The 17,762-nt window shown below is 43.5% G+C and overlaps 1 protein-coding gene across 6 annotated transcripts in view; it reads right to left on the bottom strand.

The window, feature by feature from the left end:
• Positions 1 to 11,841, bottom strand: part of LOC128702082 (uncharacterized) — a 58,829-nt gene extending 46,988 nt beyond the window's left edge. Inside the window, exon 1 of one of the 6 annotated variants that reach the window (XM_070102856.1) lies at positions 11,749 to 11,841. The gene's annotated coding sequence lies outside the window, so the exon portion shown is untranslated. Of the gene's footprint in view, positions 1 to 673; positions 695 to 11,344 lie in introns of those variants that run through there. The other 5 variants (XM_070102853.1, XM_070102854.1, XM_070102855.1 and 2 more) reach the window with 5 other exon arrangements.
• Between the last annotated feature and the right edge of the window lie 5,921 nt (positions 11,842 to 17,762).

Raw genomic sequence — 17,762 nt, 5'->3', positions numbered from 1 at the left:
TAACTCTTATAATGCAAACAGTGTTTGTAAACAGCATTGCAAAAGTAAACAATCGTTGTAAATAATAGCAACAACAGTCTTTCTAAACAGTATTAACACCCCTTGTGTACCGCAAGTAAACAACAGACGTAGCTATGGTAAAAACACAAAATCGTAACACACAATTCTCTTGAACAACAAAACCTCGTAACACACAATTCCCTTCGGGTACAATAACTCAGACTGAGTCCAATAAACTGAGACGAGTTGAGTTCATGGACAGCTAAACTTTTAAGAGACAGTAACCGTGACAGAGACAGTAACCGTGACACAGTGACAGTGACAGAGACAGTGTAACAGAGAGATTTTAGATTTTGCCACCGAAATGATTAGATTATTGTGCACCTCACATCCATTCTATGGAAGGCAGTGTAAGAGCATATGGATACACAAATGGCCCAGGAACTAGGCACCAACAGGGTTAAACAATATTACATTAGAATTTATATCTACAGTTCACTTATCTGATACAAGCAAATTAAGGAAATTTGCTTAATATATCTGGTATCTTGTATTTATTACATAAGTTATTATATTGTCTATATATTCCTCAAGTGGGCAATTAAGCACAGTGTTCAAGATAATTTCCAGAGAGAGAGAGAGAGAGAGAGAGAGACTCTCTCTCTACACGTACGTGTGTGTGGGCGTGTGGGATCAGGGGCTGCAGCTTGGTGGCTGTGCAAACATGCCCCATCTATCCCTCTGTCCACTCTCCCTTCCGTCCCTCCTCTCCCTCCCCTGTGAGAAGGAAAGGGTTAAGACAACACCCACACTATGTCACTGTTGCTATGTGGTGCACAGTGCCTAGCTGGCACTACCTCATTTTGCTTCCTTTGTAGAGTTTGTCAGCTATATAGTATTATTATTATTATTATTATTATTATTATTATTATTATTATTATTTTACTAATATCCTCTTTTATATTCTCCCCCGTTTTTAACGATACACTGAGAATTGTATCTCTCTCATTGTGCATGCACTGAGAGTATGCTTTAATGCCTTATGTTAGGGATTCCAGTATTCTTGTCTGGTTTTGGAAAGCTTACGAGCAGCCATAATGACCCTAATATAGTTGATAGACTTTAACGCCCCATTAACCTCACACATTCTCTCTCTCTCTCTCTCTCTCTCTCTCTCTCTCTCTCTCTCTCTCTTTCTCTTTCTCTCGTCCAACATCTCGTATCAATATATCAATCGTCTTCATCTTAACATCTGTATGCCTCAGCATACAGTCTTTCCTCAGCAGTTGTATGCTACACTGCGCCACATTTCTAAACATTCATTCTAGTGTTAGAATCACATAAATATACCAACTAAATAATCTATGAGGATATTTTCTGGTGAACTCTCTCGTAGTGAGTATACAACTGTTAATATTACCGCAGATCACTGGGGCATGACAATAACATTGACTATAATTCGTCTGTAAAGGTAAGTTTGGCGCAGTTCTGGTGATAAATGCTTTTAGTATTGAGCGGAAATGCAACCTGTTGCGTTAGGGAGTTTGTGTTTGCAGTGGAGATGCATAGGTAGAAGATAAGTCTCATTTGAATACATAGAGCGGAAGCGTATGTAAATCAGGGTGCCCAGATTATTTGCATTGTTTATTGAGAGGGTCGGATTTGTATCCAAACTTCAGTCACCTGTAAAAAAAATAGCAAAGAAGTGGTGGCAGCATCTGTGTATTCACACGGGATAAATCTTGCACTTTAACGTCGTATATCCGATCTCCTCTCACAGAATTAAGTTGAAAGACTTGCAACTTGAATCAAGTTTGTAGATGAATGGTTCAGAGAACCGACATGTTGATAAATTAGACACATGTGCAACTCTTGGGTATCTTTATTGAGGAAACGTTTCGCCACACAGTGGCTTCATCAGTCCATACAAAGGAGAATCTTGAACAGGAGGAGAATGAGGTAATCAGTCCCTCAACCTTGAGTCGATGTGGTCAGTCATTCTCCTCCTGTTCTTCAAGATTCTCCTTTGTATGGACTGATGAAGCCACTGTGTGGCGAAACATTTCCTCAATAAAGATACCCAAGAGTTGCACATGTGTCTAATTTATCAACTTGAATCAAGACGGAAAAAAAAAATAACCCGGTTTCTCGTTCGCTCAAATTAGATATATTAATATTGGCTTTAGTAAAAGTATTAACCAGTACGTGAGCTATAGCTTCAGTACGATCAGTATGATGTGAAGCTGAGTTTTCAAACTAAAGTGAACCACTAGAAGAAGCCTGAGCAGTTTCAGTACGTTATTTCTGCTGTATAACTCCGCCTGCCAGTGCTTGACGTGTGTGGCACAAACCACGGAACGGGTAGGGGTTCTTACCCTTTGGCAAGTGAGTCACTAAAGTTGTTAATGCACTGGCCTGTGAATTTTACGACTCCCTCGCCATGGGTTCAAACTCCACCCGCTCCACCGTCTGATTTGTGGATTTTCACTGACCCCCCAAATTTGATCCCTCTGTCACGTAGACGCACCCAGCTCACTCTTCATGATGAGCTCAGCCGCTAGTAAGCACTAATGTGCCTTTACGAAGAACGACTTTAAGTCACTGAGGAGTCTGCCGCCAGGACACAGAAACAACGGAGCAGAGGCTACAGGAAGCCTGGATATAATTGGTAAGAGGAGCAGACAAGACACTGAAAATGTGATCTTGACCACCTTTTCTCTCTCTCTTCTCTCTCTTCTCTCTCTTCTCTCTCTCTTCTCTCTTCTCTCTCTTTCTCACTTCTCTCTTTCTCACCTCTCTCTCTCTCACTTCTCTCTCTCTCACTTCTCTCACTTCTCTCTCTCTCACTTCTCTCTCTCTCACTTCTCTCTCTCTTCTCTCTTCTCTCTTCTCTCTCTTTCTCTCCTCTCTCACTTCTCTCACTTCTCTCTTCTCTCTCTCTCTCTCTTTTTTTTTTTTTTTTTTACACATGGTTTGACAAGGTTAAGGATCCCTAGCTTTATTGACAAGCTATTTACAGGTTAAGGATTCCTAACTTTATTGACAAGCTAAGAGCTGTTACCTACATCAGCTCATTTGAAAGCATTTTTATTGTTATGAGACATACAAGTAGGGAACAGGATGAAGTTGGAGCCATCTGTGGGCCAGCATTTTCATTTGATCAACTGACGTTATCTCGTTGACATCATTATGCTGAACGAATGTGTTCCATACTCGAGTCATCCTGGGTATGTATGATCTCAGATGGAGTGATGTTCTGGAGAAGGGTACAGCCAGAGTGAAGTTGCTGCTTTCTGCCCGTCTTGTGGCATAAAAGCTTGTTTCGCGCTGTCCTCGAAGTGGATCCAAGTGTGGTATTTTGACAATATTGGCCTTGTACATAACAGTAAGGCCACCCACATCCCTCCTATGTTGAAGGCTCTGCTGAAATGACAGATCCATCCAGGATGGGTCCAGGCGAGAGATGAGACGTCTTGCTCTGTTCTCTACTCTGTCAAGCAGTCGCAGATGAGAGGGGGGACAGGCAAACCAAGAAAGTGGAGCATACTCAAGGTGTGAGCGTACTTGTGCCTCGTACAGTATCTTGCAACCCCTACTGTCAAGCAGATGCGAGATACGGCGAAGTGCTGTAAGCTTCCTGGCTGCCTTGTTTGCAAGATTTACAACATGGTTCTTCATGGTTAGTTTGGAGTCAAATTTCACCCCAAGGATATCAACTTCTTCTCCAGGTGCCAACATCCTCCCATTCATCCTTACTACTGCACCAGCATTACCATCATGGTGCCTAGAGACGATCATCATTTGCGTTTTCTCAGGTGCAAATGTTTCTTGCCATCTATTTCCCCAAGCTGATATAGCTCTCAGCTGGTGATTGATGTAGCTTAGAGCAGCTGGCATTTCTTCTCTTGGATAAGTGAATGTCAGTGTACAGTCGTCTGCATATGCATGTGATTCTGGGATGAGATGAAGAAGGTCGTTGAAGTAGACATTCCATAACAGTGGACCCAGCACACTTCCTTGTGGAACGCTTGCCCCAATAGGATGTCTTGCTGATTCCGTTCCATTGAGGACTACACTTAGAGATCTACCATGAAGGTAATCACTGAGGAGACATAGCGTAGAGCCTGCAATTCCCAGTGCTTGAAGTTTTGCTAAGAGGCCCTGGTGCCACACCCGGTCGAAAGCGCCAGCAATGTCCAGTGCTACCACACAGCTGACTTTGGATTCATCCAGTGACTGGTGCCACTTAGTGGAGAGGTTTAACAACAGATCAGCAGCAGAGTAACCTTTCCTGAAGCCATATTGACGATCACAAAGTAGTGAGTGGTAGTCAAAAAAATCTGTCATTTGTCTTGAGATTATTGTCTCAAGGATCTTACCAGTGATTGACAGGAGTGACACTGGTCTGTAGTTGCTGATTTCTGCTCTGCTCTTCTTTTTGTGAACAGGGACTACATTTGCCTCTTTCCATGGAGAGGGCCATTTGCACTGTACTAGGCAGTGCTGAAAGATGCGAGTTAGAGGTGCTGCTAGCTGGTCTGCACATCTTCTCAACAATCTTGGGCTCAACTTGTCTGGGCCCACAGCCTTTTCTTGGTCAAGTGATTTAAGAAGGAAATGCACCTCCTCCTGCCTTATTGTCACCCCTGACAGTTTTGATACAGTTCTTGCAGCTAGCCAAGGAGGGTCCCTTGCTGGATCAGGAACTTGCATTTTGGTAGCAAAGTGTTCAGCAAAGAGGTCCGCTTTCTCTTGACTACTAGTAGAGGTGGTCCCATCCTGTCGATTTAGAGGTGGAATAAGTTCATCAGGCAGATAACCTTGTCTGTCCTTGACCAGGGACCACCAGGTTTTGGAGCCTACCCTACCTGATGCTAACTTTCTTTTAGTGTCCAACTCCCATTTAGCAATGGCCCACTTTTGAACATCACCCATATGCCTACAGGCTTGCATGTGCAAGTTCCTGTTATAGGTGGTAGGATGTCTCTTATACCTTCGCCATGCTTTGTACTTAGCAGTAGCAGCCTCTCTACAACGAAAGCCAAACCAAGGCTGATCTGTAGGCTTTGTCACATATTGCCGGTGAGGAATGTGTTCTTGTTGCAGATTAAGGATGTGTCCAGTGAAGGCTTTCACTTGGTTGTCAACATCCCCCTGGAGAAGAGCATTCCAGTCGGTGGTGGCGAGCTCAGAGCAAAGGGCTGGCCAATTACCTCTTTCCCATAGCCAGGTTGTGCGTGTGGACTCCTCACCTCGTTCTGTTGGGATCTTAAGTGTGGTAAAAACAGCCTTGTGGTCAGACGATCCAACGTACCCGAGGGGTTGACAAGTGACTATGCCTTCTGCCAGATCACTCACTACTGGGTCAAGGGAGGAGCCAGAGATATGAGTAGGGAAATCAACAAAGTTTCTCATGTCAAACACTGCAAGAAGGTCATCAAAGTCCCTCTGTATAAGGTGCTGGTTGAGGTCACCAACAATTATAATATGTTGACAGTTGTGTTGTAGCAGAAGGGAGTCAATATTTTCCATTAGGAAGTTGATAGGGTCTGCATGTTGCCACTGAGGTCTGTACATTGCACATGCTAGTACAGAGGTACTAGTGTTTATACAGAGCTTGAAGAACATCATTTCAAGATGTGTAGGGGTGGCAACATCTATGTGCTGGGCATGAACACTTTTAGAGAAGCACACAGCAACACCACCTCCTTGCCCTTGCCTGTCTCTTCTCATCCATGAGGTGTAGCCAGCAATTCTTGCAAAATTTTCTGGAGTCCTGTCATCCAAAAATGTTTCAACAACAGCTATCATGTCGGGACGTCGAGTGTTCACAAAGCTATGTGTGAGCTCTCCAACATTAGTAATGAAACCTCTAATGTTGGCCGACAGGATGCTGATAGACTGGCTCCTCATGATGAAGTGGTCAGCTTGAGGTGGTGGGTGTGTAGGGAATGTAAGGTGCCTGCCCTTGAGAGAGGTAGGGTACTGAGGCAGCTGCAGGGATGTAGGTCTGTGGTCTTGTATAAGGCCCAATCCCACCTGCTGGGCTGGGATAGGAGTAGCTGAGTGAGTGACGTGTGAGAGTGTTTACCAATTCAGAGATCCTGCTGGTTTGTTCTGAGAACAGGTCTCTAAACAGGTGGCCCTGTCTGTCAAGTTCCTTTTTCTTCCGACACTGGTCCTCCTTATGTCCTTTCTTGTAGCAGTAGTTACACCTGGTATCTCGCAGGCAGTTGTTGGCAGAGTGCCCCTTCCGGTGACAGCGAGAGCACAGCCTAGGTGCCTGGGAGGGTGGACTAGGATTTGTTGTACCTCCTGTGTTTCGCAGATTTGTCCTCGGATTCTGCCGCTGGAACTGTGTTAGTGGAGGGTGAGACGGCTGTAGATGTCTTCCTCCACCACGTCCTCCTCCACGTCCTCTACCCCGCCCTCTACCAGTTCTGACAGATGTGTCCCTGCTGTTCGTACTTCGGCGCAGCAGGTGATCAGGTGCAGTGATAGTTCCCTGATCACTAACTGCACCGTTCTCTGGTGGAGAAACTCCTGGCTCAGAGCTTGCTGTCGAAGCACTACTACCAGATTCTAGAATAGTATCGGCAGGTGTGCTGACAGGTGTAGGATCAGAGATGGTATGTGCACTGTCAAGTAGACTGGCAGTGGCTGAAGCAGAGATGTCAGGTGTAGGAGAATTAACAGATCCAAGGCTTCCCACGTTGCTGGGAAGAGGATTTGTTCCCTCTGTGGTGGTCAGAGGAATTGTGTTAGAATTCCCAAAGGTAGTGTTTTGAACTCTGTCAGTCTGTGGGACCTTAGCGATGACAGAATTCCACCAGATGTTTACCCCTGAGTTAAGCTCAGTGTGGGACTTCCAGTCTTTGTCAATAGTGTCGCCATCAGCTGAGCAGCTTACGTCACTTAATGTAGGCTTGCACTGACCTTCTACAATAGCTTGTAGGTTATCTAATGATTTGAGGAGCTCATGAAGTGCTTCCCTGTGATGGATTATCTTAGCTGCAACTTTACAACACAGCCCAAGAGGGCAGTCTTGATCTTTGGACAGGAGTCCCTGAGGTAGGACTTCTGAACCCTCCTCCTGTAGCTCCAGGCTTGTATCCACATATACCACAGGATTATGGATATCCTTAAATTTTCTGAAATTTTCAACCTGGCTGCAACAAAATTCTTCTTCTGGAGTGCAATCTGTGTGGCAGTAGTTGGAACAAGTAGGCTCCTTACATCCAAGAAGATCCTTGTCCCTTGTGGTATACCCACAAACACTGCAGTATCTACTGGGACAATAGCCAGATAGCGTAGATAATCTTGCTATTTTGCGGTGTGAAGTCATCCCAGAGGAGGCTTAGGTTTGAAGTTCACAGGAGAGAGAGAGGGTGGGTGGTGATGTCGTGGGTGGGGTGGAGGGTGGGTGGGTGGGGGTGTTTATAGCCGGTGGGTAGTGAGGGCGGGCGGCAGTGGGCCACTAGCTGGAAGTGTTGCCTTCTCACTATCACTTAATAAACACTGTTTATGCTGTCCACTTTTCCACTAAAGGAAGATGTTACACAAATAACTGTGTTGCATTGTACCAGCCACGTTGTTATAAAGCACCAGATGCTAGTACATAGCACAAAACACATATAATATTAGACGCTCACTCTGAAGGCAATAGTGAAGACACTCCTAAGGCCTGCCGCTTCCCCTCACTCACCATGTCTTCACCATACCACAATTAATATCACTGATATTGCTTATATTCACTTCAGTGGAGGAGTTGGCTTACTTGTACTAATGTGTTGTAAGTAGTACTTCGACACTGAACAGTTTTTATCCTCACCAACCCTCGTATTTAAGTAATATTAAGAAAGTTTGTGGAGCACACTGTGACACGTCTTCACCCTCTCTCTCCCCCTCCTCTCTCTCTCTTCTCTCTCTCTCTCTTCTCTCTCTCTCTTCTCTCTCTCTCTCTTCTCTCTCTCTCTCTTCTCTCTCTCTCTCTTCTCTCTCTCTCACTTCTCTCTCTCATTTCTCTCTCTCACTTCTCTCTCTCTCTCACTTCTCTCTCTCTCACTTCTCTCTCTCTCACTTCTCTCTCTCTCTCACTTCTCTCTCTCTCTCACTTCTCTCTCTCTCTCACTTCTCTCTCTCTCTCACTTCTCTCTCTCTCTCACTTCTCTCTCTCTCTCACTTCTCTCTCTCTCTCACTTCTCTCTCTCTCACTTCTCTCTCTCTCACTTCTCTCTCTCTCACTTCTCTCTCTCTCACTTCTCTCTCTCTCACTTCTCTCTCTCTCACTTCTCTCTCACTTCTCTCTCTCACACTTCTCTCTCTCCTCTCTCTCTCTCTTCTCTCTCTCTCTCTCTCACTTCTCTCTCTCTCACTTCTCTCTCTCTCACTTCTCTCTCTCACCTCTCTCTCTCTCACTTCTCTCTCTCACTTCTCTCTCTCTCACTTCTCTCTCTCTCACTTCTCTCTCTCTCACTTCTCTCTCTCTCACTTCTTTCTCTCTCACTTCTTTCTCTCTCACTTCTTTCTCACTTCTTTCTCTCTCACTTCTTTCTCTCTCACTTCTCTCTCTCTCTCACTTCTCTCTCTCACTTCTCTCTCTCACTTCTCTCTCTCACTTCTCTCTCTCACTTCTCTCTCTCTCTCTCACTTCTCTCTCTCTCTCTCACTTCTCTCTCTCTCTCACTTCTCTCTCTCTCTCACTTCTCTCTCTCTCTCACTTCTCTCTCTCTCTCACTTCTCTCTCTCTCTCGCTTCTCTCTCACTCTCGTTTCTCTCTCTCTCTCTCACTTCTCTCTCTCTCTCACTTCTCTCTCTCACTTCTCTCACTTCTCTCTCTCTCTCACTTCTCTCTCTCACTTCTCTCTCTCTCACTCACTTCTCTCTCTCTCTCTCACTTTCTCTCTCACTTTCTCTCTCTCTCTTCTCTCTCTCTTCTCTCACTTCTCTCTCTCTCCTCTCTCTCTTCTCTCTCTCTCTCTCTCCCTCTCTCTCTTCTCTCTCTCTCTCTCCCTCTCTCTCTTCTCTCTCTCTCTCTCTCTCCCCCTCTCTTTTTTGTACACAGGGTTCTACAAAGTTAGGTTAAGGGTTCCTAACTTTATTTACAAGCTAAGAGCTTGCAGATAAAGTTAGGTAACGTCAGCTCATTTGAAAGCCTCTCTCTCTCTCTCTCTCTCTCTCTCTCATTCCAGCTATTTTGACGCTAAAGGAAAACGCCCGATATTTGAAATTCTGCCTGCCTGCTGCCTTGCTGTGTGCTGCCTTGCCTGTCTGCTGCCTTGCCTGTCTGCTGCCTTGCCTGTCTGCTGCTTTGCATGTCTGCTGCTTTGCCTGTCTGCTGCTTTGCCTGTCTGCTGCTTTGCCTGTCTGCTGCTTTGCCTGTCTGCTGCTTTGCCTGTCTGCTGCCTTGCCTGTCTGCTGCTTTGCCTGTCTGCTACTTTGCCTCTCTACCTACCTGCTTACCAGCTTACATATAATCTGCTGGCCTGTCAGTCTGCCTTATCCTGTCTTTCTTCTTCCCTCCCTCCCACCTTCCCTCCCACCTTCCCTCCCACCTTCCCTCTCACCTTCCCTCTCACCTTCCCTCCCACCTTCCCTCCCACCTTCCCTCCCACCTTCCCTCCTACCTTTTCTCCCTGTCTCCGAGGTAACGCCCACTGATCAAACATGATCAAATTAACTGTTCCTGTCTGCACTATAATATGTATCAAACTGGTCAAACAGACTTAGTGAATTAGAGTGAGAGAGTGAGAGAGTGAGAGAGAGAGAGAGAGAGTGAGAGAGTGAGAGAGAGAGTGAGAGAGAGAGTCAAGAGAAAGAGACTGCGTACACGACTTATGAACTACAAACTTAAGAAGTTAGGAAACATGATGTTAGTTTCTAGGTTAACATTAACATTTATTCCCCAAAATGCATATATTTTAGCAGTAGAAATATTAACAATAATAATAATATATTAAAACTACTATTAATAATTCTAGTAGTTACATACATAGGTTAAAATGACTTAAAACAGTAGTTCTAGATACCTCCAGTAAGTTAACATGGAGTTAACAAAGAAACTAACAATGGCTTAAACCACATTACTGTTAATATGACATCTAACAGGAAAAATATAAATTTAACTAAATATGTTTAGTAGAGAAACGAACCACGTTAAAGCTCCTAGCTATGTTAAACCTCCAAGCTATGTTAAACCTCCAAGCTATGTTAAACCTCCAAGCTATGTTATACTTCTGCACCATGTTAAACCACCACCACACCTTGTTAAACCACCTCCACACCTTGTTAAACCACCTCCACACCTTGTTAAACCACTTTCACACCTTAAACCACCTCCACACCTTGTTAATCCACCTCCACACCTTAAACCACCTCCACACCTTGTTAAACCACCTCCAGACCTTGTTAAACCACCTCCAGACCTTGTTAAACCACCTCCACACCTTGTTAAACCACCTCCACACCTTGTTAAATCACCTCTACACCTTAAACTACCTCCACACCTTGTTAAACCACCTCCACACCTTGTTAAACCACCTCCACACCTTGTTAAATCACCTCTACACCTTAAACCACCTACACACCTTAAACCACCTCCTCACCTTGTTAAACCACCTACACACCTTAAACCACCTCCAGACCTTGTTAAACCACCTCCACACCTTGTTAAACCACCTCCACACCTTGTGAAATCACCTCCACACCTTAAATCACCTCCACACCTTAAATCACCTCCACACCTTAAACCACCTCCACACCTTAAACCACCTCCACACCTTGTTAAACCACCTCCACACCTTGTTAAACCACCTCCAGACCTTGTTAAACCACCTACACACCTTGTTAAACCACCTCCACACCTTGTTAAACCACCTCCACACCTTGTTAAACCACCTCCACACCTTGTTAAATCACCTCTACACCTTAAACCACCTCCACATCTTGTTAAACCACCTCCACACCTTAAACCACCTCCACACCTTAAATCACCTCCACACCTTGTTAAAGCACCTCTACACCTTAAACCACCTCCACACCTTAAACCACCTCCACACCTTGTTAAATCACCTCTACACCTTAAACCACCTCCACACCTTGTTAAACCACCTCCACTCCTTGTTAAACCACCTCCACACCTTGTTAAATCACCTCTACACCCTAAACCACCTCCACACCTTGTTAAACCATCTCCACACCTTAAACCACCTCCACACCTTAAACCACCTCCACACCTTGTTAAACCACCTCCACACCTTAAACCACCTCCACACCTTAAACCACCTCCACACCTTGTTAAATTTTCAAGCCCATTCTTTTATCAAATAAAACTTTATAAACTCACCGTGAAAATGCACTCCCAACCCGGTTTAAAAAGACCAGTAAACCAGAAATTTACAAGTCATTTAAGACACCATTGGAAATACCTCAGTTCCACGAAATAACAGTCTTTTAAGACGCCACTGTAACTGCCTCAGTTCCACGAACTACCAGGCAGTTAGGACACCACTGTAACTACCTCAGTTCCACGAACTACCAGGCAGTTAGGACACCACTGTAACTGCCTCAGTTCCACGAACTACCAGGCAGTTAGGACACCACTGTAACTACCTCAGTTCCACGAACTACCAGGCAGTTAGGACACCACTGTAACTGCCTCAGTTCCACGAACTACCAGGCAGTTAGGACACCACTGTAACTGCCTCAGTTCCACGAACTACCAGGCAGTTAGGACACCACTGTAACTACCTCAGTTCCACGAACTACCAGGCAGTTAGGACACCACTGTAACTGCCTCAGTTCCACAGGCAACAAAACCAACATAAAACTGTGTTAGTCTTTGCGATAAATGGTTTTTATCTTATCCTCCTCCCCCCCCCCCTTGCTTATCTCTGGCAATCATATCAGCACTGATAATCTTGGCTGACGCTGTCGTCAGCTTCGTCACGTGATGGGGAACAGGATTATGTGACAAATTCCTGTGATACGTTTTTTTTCTCTCCAACTCGTTTTTTAGGGAAAAATTAAAACTTGAGTTTTAAACTTAGAATCCTGTTAAATATTTTGTACTCTGACAGCACTGCTTTTCTTATATATATATATATAATATATATATATATATATATATATATATATGTCGTGCCGAATATGTAAAACTGGTCAATTAGCAAGAACTCATTTAAAATTAAGTCCTTTCTAAAATTTTCTCTTATACGTTTAAAGATATATTTTTTTCATTAAAGTTAATGTAATTTTTTTTAATTTTGCACCAAAAGAACCTTAGAAAATTTACCTAACCTTGTTATAACAAGCGCAATATAATTTAGCCTAATCCAGCTAAATATATTTTAGATAAGTTTACAATAATTTGATAATAAACAGACACAATGAAATATATTTTTTTTCGTTAGGTTTAAATTTATTTTTGCGAAATTGTTGCAAATACAAATTTTCGCTTACCTTTTTCGGCAAGAAGATTGTTGCTATTTAAGCCAAAATAGTAAATTTTACTTACTATTATTATTATTATTATTATTATTATTATTATTATATCATATTATTTTTAATGCTGAGGTCGCTTACATTTGACTGAAGAACAGCTCGCCCACGAGCGAAACGTTGTATACAGTGTTGATCTTCTCTAAGACGGTGAATAAAGTACATGCTACACGCCTGCGCGTCTTCACGAAGACGATTCACCAACCAGTGGCTGTTTCAGTCCAATACAGAGATATTGGAGACAGTAGCAGATGAGACAATCAGTCCCTCAGCCATGATAGAAAGTTCTCAGTCCCTTCGAAAACTGATGGAACTTAATCGTGTGTATGAGAGAGAAGACTTGCACACTAGAGGATTAGGTTAGGTTAGGTAAGGTTTGTCAGGAAACAGGACAAGCGTTTCCTGACGCGGGTCTTAGTTATATAATGACCCGCCGCTGGAGCTTTTGGTCATCTAACCGAGGCCTTCCACTGGCTTACTCGTCTTCCCCTTTAAAAATTATGGTTATGGTTATTAGAGTAGAAGTGCAGCAGTACGAGACACCAACACAAGTGGCGAGGCCCGCTATTAGACGTGTCATGACCAAATCGTGTTGAAATTTTGGCTTCCATAGACCATGTTGTGAACCAGATTTCTCCATTCAGCATTCAGCAGTTTAAGACAGTTTATAAGATAATTTAAAGGTAATTTTAAGGTAATTTTGTCACATTTACTAAGGCTAAGTTAGGTTCAGTAAGGTTAAGATCGGTTTAGTTAGCTTAAGTTAGACTAGAAAGTCATCTGTTAACAGAATTTATGCAGTTATAAATCCCAAAACCTAGTGCGACTCGAACCCATGGCAAGCAAGTCCTAAAACCCGTAATGAAAGCATACAATAACGCCAATTAATGCAATACCACAAAGAGACGAGAATCAGTTTAGAACAGAACTCATTAAACACCTCCCAACTTACTGCTGTCAGCGTCACCGACAGTTTTTAGCTAAAGAAAATTTGCATAGTAGGACCCGGCTGCAATTCAGTAGTGTTTTCCAATACAGCATCCGATACCTTCCCACTTCATATTACGGAGGCTTCAGATTGTGTGTGTCTGCACACACTTGCTGTTGTCCGCTGCGGCAGAATCATGTTGCTGCCTAGATACAGCAGTCTGTTGTTGTTGTTGTTGTGTGGATCAGTTACCTTCACAGCGTCATCACATTCATAACTTGTCCCTCACACGCTTGTGGCTTCAACTGTGTGTCCAGACTACAGGGGTTCCATTTCTCTTTCCTCAGACTTCGATAAAAGTCTTTGATTTCCCTTCGCTAACCACCAGCAAAAAAAAAAAAAAAAAAAAAGGCGATCGATTCAACATCTTTAAGCACCAACCCTTTAAATGTATGTCACGATCTTATTTCTTCCCCTCTTTATTCTTATTTTTACCTATTCTAACGTTCCTTCCATCGTCTTTGTTCTTGCTCCCACTTTCTCAGAATAAGAATTAAAGGCTAATTCCTATTTCAAGAAAGATGCCTCAGCCTCTCCAATTACTGCTCCAGTCTGTTCGCCCAGAGAAATGTATTTGGTGATACAGAATATGGAAACGTAATGAAGATTTGCTGAGTTTTTTCCTTTTAGTTTGGAAAGAGATATGGAGACTAAGAGAGACTGGGATAGACAGAGAGAGAGAGAGATGTATACCACTTGATAGAGACACTGGTAAAGACAGCTTGAAAGACTGGTGGAAGGAGATAGAGAGAGAGAGAGATTGGGAGATACAGATGCACTGATTGAAACCGATTTAAAGTGGTGACCTGTACTTAACTCAGTGGTGACCTGTACTTAACTCTGTGAAGAAGTGTCTTGTGTGCTCTCCGTGGACTGAACCAAGATGCCCTCCATCGAGCAACTTTACCAGCAGCTTAAGGAAGAATTGAGAGTAGCGAGGATGGATATACGGCGATTGACTGTGGAAAACAAGAGGATTCGTAGTAGTCCTCCTGTTTTGAGTCCTCAGGTCAAGAAGGGAACGTGGTCAGTGGCTGGACAGCATGGGACGAAGTTGACGATCAAGAAGACGAATGGAAAGGTAGAAACGATGAAGAAGAAAGAGACTGCTGTGGAAACATCTAATTCATTCTCTGTGCTACCCGGCGAATGTGAGTCTACTACTGGAAACGTCACGACGAGCGAAACCGAGAAAGGTAAGAATATTGTTCTTGGGGATAGCCAGGTTAGATACATGGATAGGGCGTTCTACTTGAAGGACAGAAGTAGGAGTCAGGGGGTTTGTTTTCCTGGGGCTGGGATGGAGGATATTGTTAGCATGCTTGACAACATCATGAACGGTAATGGGATCAATCCTATTATCTGCCTCAGTGCTGGAGGCAATGATGTAGGCAAGTGTAGAAGTGAGGATTTAGTTAAAAGGTTCAGGACAGCAATAGACATAATTAGGAAGAAGGGGGGGCGCCCTGTTATATGTGGCATTTTGCCAAGAAGGGGTGTTGGAAATGAATGGTTGTCCAGAGCAATTGGTATTAATTGTTGGCTGGATAAACTTCTATGGCCGAAATGACATGTATGCCAGGGATGGGGTTCACTTATCCAGGGCAGGTGTGGGTTTTCTTGCTAACTCAGTTGATGGGGTTGTTATGACTTTAAACTAGGATTAGTTAGAGGTATGGGTTTAGAAATGATAAATAATGAGTATGGATATATTGACTTATGCTCTGATATTAAGAATCTTAATAGTTACTGTCATGGAGTAACTCTGGGTAATGATAATTTCAGAAATTGTGTAAAAACAAAGATGAATAGGAAAAATGTGCAGAAGAAAAAACATATGATGGTATTTTATGCTAACAGTCGAAGTGCAAGAAATAAGATTAATGAACTACGTTTGGTAGCATGTGCTGGGAACTTTGATATCATTGCATTAACTGAAACGTGGTATGATTTAAAGAGTCGGGACATGATTGCTGAGTGTAATATTCAAGGGTTTAAGTGGTTCCATGTGGATAGATGTAATGGGAAGGGGGGAGGAGTTGCATTATATGTTCGAGAAAATATTAATTGTTGCATAAAAACAGGTATAAAAATAGATGGAACAGTAACAGAATCTCTTTGGGTAGAGTTTGTGGAGGGTCAAGAAAAACTAATTCTAGGTGTAATATACCGACCTCCAGGCTTGGATCACGATAGAGGGAGACTTCTTTGGGACGAAATTGTTAGGGTTCTAGACACAATAACATAGTGATAGTAGGGGACTTTAACTTTAGTCAAATTGACTGGAATTCTTTGACAGGTAATCTAGAAACCAGTGACTTTATGGAAACAGTTCAGGACTGTTTTCTGAAGCAGTGCGTAACAGAGCCTACCAGGGGTAATAATTTGCTAGACCTAGTCTTGTCAAATAAGAAAACACTCGTGAATAATCTGGAGATCACTGAAGAGCTTGGCGCAAGTGATCACAAATCCATCACTTTCAGCATTAACTGGGAATACAAGAATAATGATAATACGGTAAAAATCCCAGATTTTCGTTCTGCCGATTACAACGGACTTAAGGAACACCTGTCAAATCTCGATTGGGGTTATCTAGCTAATGATTTTATTGACGATGATCAAACTTATGATTATGAAGGGATCTGCATTTATGATTTTTTCTTAATAATGTACACAGTGCCCAGAGTATATACATTCCCCAGAGAGAAATTAGGTCTAATAATAACGATCCCAAATGGATTAACAGGAGGCTAAAGCATCTATTAGGGGAGAAAAGGGGAATTTATAGGCGCATCAGAAGAGGAGAGGTTAACCTTACTGACCAATATGTTCAGCTTAAAAGAGAAGTAAAAAAGGCGATTAGAAAGGCTAAACGTGACTATGAAATTAGAGTTGCTAATGAATCAAAGACTAATCCAAAGGGGTTCTTTCAAGTGTATAGGACGAAGGTGAAGGAAAAAGTAGGACCTCTGACCTCCCGTAGAGGTCGTTTTAATAAGGACCTGCTTCGCATGGGCCAATAGGCCTTCTGCAGTGTTCCTCCATTCTCATGTTCTTATGTTCTTATTTGAGGCTGACAAAACTTTATTTAAAAACTGAGAGAAACAGAGAGAGAGACTAATTTCAGAGGTTGAAATGCAGGTTGAGAGAACGAGAGAAATCAAGTGAAAAACATTGGATTTAAGAGCATGTTTTTCTTATAATGCGCTTCTGTGTGCAGCCACCTTAACGTGGTGGAGGAACTCAAAGCTCCGTTGATGCCATGAACGGCACTGTCTGGAGCTTCCAGTGTTAGCAAAACATTTGTTTTGGAAAGTGAGAACATAACGTAAGAGGGACTGGTTACCTCACTCCTAATCTTCAACTATTCTGCTTTGTATTGGACTGACGGAGCCACTGGTTGGAAAAACGTTCCCACAATATAGATACCCAAGTGTCGGACAAATGTCTAGGTCATCATCCTTCCGGTTCTCTGAACCATTAAGTTACACAAAAGAACACTTAAGCAGACCAACTGGCCCATACAAGGCAGGTCCTCCTCAAAACCGACCATTCCCACCCACCTACTTGTCCATCCTTTTTCCAAAGCTACCAAAGAATTTGCTTCAATATCCCAGGTACGATGGAAAAAATAGCAACTGTTTACCGCGCATGGTGAGCCTTCAAGACTTGAGGTTGTGTTGACACAAGTCAGTCGTCGTTATTGACTAGGGATAAACAGGCTTTTGGGAAATGCAGCAACTCCGTCCTGTGACTGTTACAGGTGTTGTCATAACTCCTTGTGTTGGTTTAGAAAGACACGTGAGCAAACACTATGACATTAGAAAACGTTTCGCTCCTGGAACCTTGATCACTTCTAACATACAGAGGTTGTTATTAAAGATTCGCCGGTATTCTCCCAGCCCGGGCCCTTCCAAGTGGTGGCCCGGCACTGGCTCCCTGTCTAGGGAGTGCCTGAGACTTAAGTCTCCCATGAGAGGAGGCACAAGTACCCCCCTCATCTTGTGAGCTACAAACTCGGGCTCTGGCACCAACCCTGCCCTAGAAGGGCAGGGCATGGTGTCGATCGTGCTAGCGCTGTGCTCTCCTGTGTGGAGTGTCGTGTGTTGGTGTTCATTTTCATTCATTCATTCATGTTGATTCGTCGGTACTTCCGGCCCGGGTCTTCTCCAGATGGTGACCCGGCAGTGGTCCCCCGGGTGGGGGGTGACGATCATCTTTCTTCTTTCTTGGCCCTCCGGTTGGAGGGTGTCGTCGTTTTCTATCTTGGGCTGAC

Source organism: Cherax quadricarinatus, chromosome 83 (genome assembly GCF_038502225.1).
Source record: "Cherax quadricarinatus isolate ZL_2023a chromosome 83, ASM3850222v1, whole genome shotgun sequence".
NCBI classification, from domain to species: Eukaryota; Metazoa; Arthropoda; class Malacostraca; order Decapoda; family Parastacidae; genus Cherax; species Cherax quadricarinatus.
Note: the sequence above shows the minus strand (reverse complement) of the source record. Positions and strands in the feature narration are given on the sequence as shown.